The 5806-nt window shown below is 50.6% G+C and overlaps 1 pseudogene; it reads right to left on the reverse strand.

Moving 5' to 3' along the window:
* Positions 1-1529: 1529 nt before the first annotated feature.
* On the reverse strand, positions 1530-2791 carry LOC125549537 (uncharacterized; annotated as a pseudogene).
* Between the last annotated feature and the right edge of the window lie 3015 nt (positions 2792-5806).

A 5806-nucleotide genomic window follows, 5' to 3' on the forward strand; every position in this document is an offset into this window, starting at 1 on the left:
GTAGTAACCAAGGGTTCAATACCAATAGGATAGTGCTAGTGATGTTGTTTTAATAGCATCCACAATTTTATTTATATTTAGTTAGGCACGCACTATGTTGAGAGAGCGTTGAGGCCGCCAGCGTGGTGAACGTCCGTTTAGTATAACTAGTCGTTTCGGTTTCTGCCTTTAATACGTGTGCACCTACCGCTCTCTTCGATCACTCGCCCACTCGCCGCCCGCACCGCCCACTCCTATCCCCCCTCTCTCCCGTCGAAACCACCGCCGAGAGCCACCCCCACCGCTGTCGCCATGGACTGGCAGCTGGCCATCGAAGAGCTCGCCGGCAACAACCGCAAGCTGCGCGCGCAGTACAGGGAGATCGCGCGCTGGTTCCCCAGTGCGGCGATGCTGAGGAACCATGCCCGCGGCCTGGTGAAGGTGATGACACCTGCCGAAAGGCAGCGTGCATTCCCTGCCGGCTGCACCGTCCCGCCGGCGACCATTCTCCTGTGGGCGATGCGCGAGGTGCAGCGCTCCCCCGACCCCAGGCAGCGCGCCCGTTGGTGGATGTAGCACTCATCCACCACGCCGCCGACCGCCGCGGATGACATCACCGACGCCGTCCTCGCTCTCCCAGCCCCCATCAACAACGCCTACTGGGAAAGGCGCAATCCATGGGTGCTCGGGCCAGACGACGAATCCGACGCCGAGTCCGAGTCCTCTGACGACTACAACTCTGACGAATCTGACGGCTACTCCTCTGACGATGAGGTGGACGAGGTCGTCGTACTCTCCTTCGACTCCTCCGACGACGAGCCTGATGTGCAGCTCCTGGTGCCCGTCCTCCACGCCGCCGAGGGGCAGAAGAATAGCCCAATTGATGTGGATAAGCTGCCGGAGGTCGCCGACAACCCAGAGCTCGTCGTCGTGAAGCAAGAAGAGGAGGGCGGTGGTAAAGATGTGGTGGAGCCAGCGCCGGCCAAGAAGAAGAGGGCGGCGGTGAACAACAATGACGTGCGGCGCTCCCTACGCCTGAAGATGCTGAAGAAGGAGGAGTGACATGTTGTCTTCAGTTTCATCACAAGAAGAAAAAGTTCAGTTTCGTCAGTATGTTAGTTTGCCAGTTCTATCTATGTCAGTTGTATCTATGCAGCTACTATCTAATTAGTATGCCACTATCTATGTAAGACTATCTATGCAGCTACTATCTATGTTAGTATGCCACTATCTATGTCAGACTATCTATGCAGCTATTATCTATGTTAGTATGCCACTATCTATGTCAGACTATCTATGCACTATGAACTTGCTATCTATGTTCACTATCTACTTGCTATAATCCAAGCTGTTAATTCATCATAAACTGAACTTAATAAAAGCTGATAATTCATCACAAACATAGTACTCTCACAAACAACATACAATCCAAGGTTCATTGCTACAGACATAATAGAGTTCACCACAATAAAGCTTAACACATTACAAGCTTTCCTCCATAGCTACTACAAAAGACATCATTGACACACATGGTCAGACAGCAACACAAATTAGTCCTCATCACAAATAGCCTTAATCTGGTGAAGCTTCCTCTTGTTGCTATCACCTGCTGTCTTGAGCTCAACAATGAAGGAAGCAAGAGTACTCTTCTCCATGGTCAACTTCTCCTTCACTTTCATCAGCTCAGCAATCCAACAATCCAGCTTATCCTTCTCTTTCTTCAGGTCATCGTTCTCTTTCTTTAGGTCAGCATAGCAAATCTCCAAAGTCCTCTTATCAGAGCTCAACTTTTCCTTCTCCTTAAGATGGTTGAACTTCAAATTCCTAATGACAGTGGCTTGAGCTACATGAATTTGCTTTAACTGGTCAACAGCAGCCTTTAATTTTTTTTATGTCAGCATCCTTTGTCATGCTGCTTTCCACACTAACTGAAATGTTGTCAGCATCATTCTTCTGGTTTACCTCAGGCTGGCTTTCCTTATAATCCAAGAGGTTGTTCACATCTTCAACAAGCTTCTCATATGTCTCCTGCAACTCTTTTTTCTGCTGTGTGAGATTGTGTACAGTGCTTGCATGCTCCAGGCATGCCATCCTGTTTTCATGCTGGCTATGCTCATACATAAGCCAGAGCTTATGGATAGCATTCTGTAGATGCTCTGGCCAATGCTCATCTACCCACTGCACTAATCCACAATTTGCAACACCCTACAATAGAAAAAATCAGTTCAAAAATACAGACATTACTTACAGATTCAGTTAAATAGCTGATTCTGTTAATGTACCAGAATCACATTCATTTAATGATCAATAATTATGAAAACTACAACTAAGAACACTACCTATGAATCCTAGAACTAAATTCAGTAACTATAAACCCTAGAACATGAGCAGTAACTATGAACCCTAGAACATGAACAGTAACTATGAACCCTAGAACAGGAACAGTTACTATAAACCCTAGAACAAGAATTGGAATGCTGCAAACACAACTTAAAACTGACTTCAGTGGCACAAGCAATGAACCTCCTACCAATGCTTATCCCCTCAAATGCAACATACTTCCTCCCTGGATTCCCATGCTCACAAATCACATTCAAGTCGTCAGCAAGACCCTCGAACGACGGCTCATCAATTGTAGCTGGGATATGAGAAATCCAACAAAAATGTGTTCAAATCGAGCAAATGTTCAACCCTACAAACCCTAGAACAGAAATGAGGAATAGAATGTTCTGACCTTGACAGGCGAGTCGTCGGAGGAGATGTACTACGCGGCGGAGCCGTCTGTGCTCTCACTGTCGGTCCAGGACACCATGGCGGACGGCGGACGGCGGTGACCGGAGAGGAGAGGAGCAAATGGGAGGGGAGTGAGCGAGTGTGGGAGCAGAGAGAGCGAGCGTGAGAGCAGAGAAATCGAGCGAGATGTGGTCGGGCGCGGGTGGTCTGTCTCTGGCGACCCGACCGCGTCTGTCTTAAGCAAACGGCGCCGTCAGCGCGTCCGTTACGCCATGTCACGCATATTGGGCCCCACATGTCGGAAACACCCTCAACCGAGCCAAATGACATGTTCAGTGCAATCTGCAAAACTGTTACTGAATCCGCGGTGGCTTTTGCAAATGATTAGCGACCACGTTGTTTTCTGCAAGATAAGCCCCAAATGTGGTGGTTTCTTGCAATTCACTCTATCCAAACATGATACAACTACAAGTCCAACCGTAACCTACCTCGTACACTATATTTTCGACACAACTCCAACAAACTCCACCTTGGCGAATATTCTCCACCATTATGGATTCGTCAATGCGTCAAACTTTCATGTACATTGGACTTAAGCTTATCCCCTGAGTACCGCTACTACGCCAAAGACTCCATGTGACTCCACCTGCAACTTGTAGTCCCTCCTTTTCCTGACCACAGTCAACACTCGAGCAAAATTAAGTTCCTCTTTACTCTAGTCTATGCTCCCAACTTCCAGAGTATCCGTCAACATCATCACACACCGATCACTGACCTGCGTGAAAGTGAACAACTCACATATTGGGTGTCACACATAAGAGTTACCTGAACTCAACATCACCGCTCCTTTCTTGACCGCCTGTCTGAAACTTGAAGGAATTTCACCGTTGCTTGTAGTCATCCCGAGTCAAATTCACAGTTGTCTCACCACATGTATGACCACCAGAGCCCTGGCCCGTCTCCATGCCCCGTGCGCGCTGCTCGCCTCGGCGCTATTACCGCGTCGAGCCTCCGTTGTCCCGGTCGAGTCTCAAGGGTCGCAAACCCACACCACTCAACCCCCACTGCAGAGTACCACCGATCATCACCGACCGATGACGAGTTTCACGCTTCCATCAAACCACTGGGCTCCAGTCCGAACTGCATGCCACTCGCTTTTTCCCGCTGAATAGGCCTCGACTCTCTGTCGACTTACGCCGTAGCCCCTCAATCCAGCTCCAGCTTCAACATGACTCCATGGTGGTTGTACGTGCCACCCCGCGCCCCGTCGACTCCAAGCTCTCATGTGCACCGTCTTGAATCAACCCCGCGCCATAGTCTTGTCGAAGCCACACAAGCCTCGGGCCTGCGCCATGTGTTTCCACGCCCAGAAGTTGGTCACCATCAGCATCATTCTCCTATGTCGTCGTTGCCGATTTCACCACCGTCTTCTGTACCAACCGACATCCAAGTCGATCCGTCAGACTGGCCAGTCCGACCCAGCCAAACTTGTCCGGCTACAACCATGCTTCACCTTGCACCATGACTGCTCGCACATCTGTGGATATCTTGAACGCCCTGTGTATGCATGATTCTGCCCAGCACGCTCTAGACTCCTCGAATCCTCAAGTGCGACTGCCATCCATACACAAACTGTGTACCAAACAAAAGGAGACCAAAAAATAAATCCCATGTAGCCTTCCTGTGTGCACGTACCAAAGGAGATCAATGACGCTAGTCAAACTCCAATCCATCACACATTCACACGTAGCTTCTGGACGTATCTTTCTTTTCCTTTTAGATAGCAATCACGGTCTGGTTCTGGTCCTTGTGCTAATTTTTCTCCTCAAACAAATATCACGTAGTGCAACCGACGGAAACCTCCTGTAGCCTAGCCTACCACGGGCCTTGATCCACCCTGCACGGCCTGGCCTGCCACGCGTGCCAGCCTCTCGTTGCCTCCACGCGCTTGCCTCGCACTGCGTGTACACCATGCCCTAGCGCTCTACCTGCTGCCCTGCTCGTACACGTCACGCCGCCGCCTTATGACATCTCGATCTGCTGCTCCACACGCGTTGCATGCGCATGCCACCGCTGCTCCTGATTCGATCTGCTGCCCGACGCTTGTTCGTGGCCTCGCCTGCTACTACACGTTCCGCATATGCTTTCTTCGATCTTGCCGAGAACCACACCACAACCGGCTGCATCTCGACTCGATTCTTCCTCCAGATCAACAATCCGCAGCCTCCTCATAACCTTGCTCATGATACCACTTGTTAGAATGAATCTGAGGCATACCGTCGATCATCCGAGGACCAAGCAATCACACGAGCACGACACCGAGATTTGTTAACGAGGTTCACCAATATGGCTACATCCCCGGGGCCTGACTATGGGCGCTCCTCCCCATGACACCGCTACAATACCGCACCCGGTCGCCCTGGACACCAGCACAAGCCGCCGGCTTCCCCTGCGTTCCGGTGCTATTATGTTGGCATAGGTTACATCGTGTGTCTATGTTGGGTTTCGTAGTAATTTCAAAAAATTTCCTATGCACACGCAAGATCATGTGATGCATAGCAACGAGAGGGAAGAGTGTTGTCTACGTACCCACGCAGACCGACTGCGGAAGCGTTGACACAACGTAGAGGTAGTAGTCGTACGTCTTCACGATCCAACCGATCAAGCACCGAAACTATGGCACCTCCGAGTTCGAGCACACGTTCAGATCGATGACGATCCCCGGACTTCGATCCAGCAAAGTGTCGGGGAAGAGTTCCATCAGCACGACGGCGTGGTGACGATCTTGATGTACCATAGCAGCAGGGCTACGCCTAAACTCCACTACAGTATTATCGAGGACTATGGTGGCTGGGGGCACCGCACACGGCTAAGGAATAGATCACGTGGATCAACTTGTATGTTCTAGGGAGCCTCTGCCTCAGTATATAAAGGACTAGAGGGGGGGAGGCTGGCCGGCCAAGGTGTGGCGCGCCAGGAGAGTCCTACTCCCTCTGGGAGTAGGATTCCCCCCCAATCCTAGTTGGAATAGGATTCGCGGAGGGGGAAAAGAGAGAGAGGGGGCCGGCCACCTCTCCTAGTCCTAATAGGACTA

This window comes from Triticum urartu, chromosome 3A (genome assembly GCF_056163025.1).
Source record: "Triticum urartu cultivar PI428250 chromosome 3A, HENAU_Tu73, whole genome shotgun sequence".
NCBI classification, from domain to species: domain Eukaryota; kingdom Viridiplantae; phylum Streptophyta; class Magnoliopsida; order Poales; family Poaceae; genus Triticum; species Triticum urartu.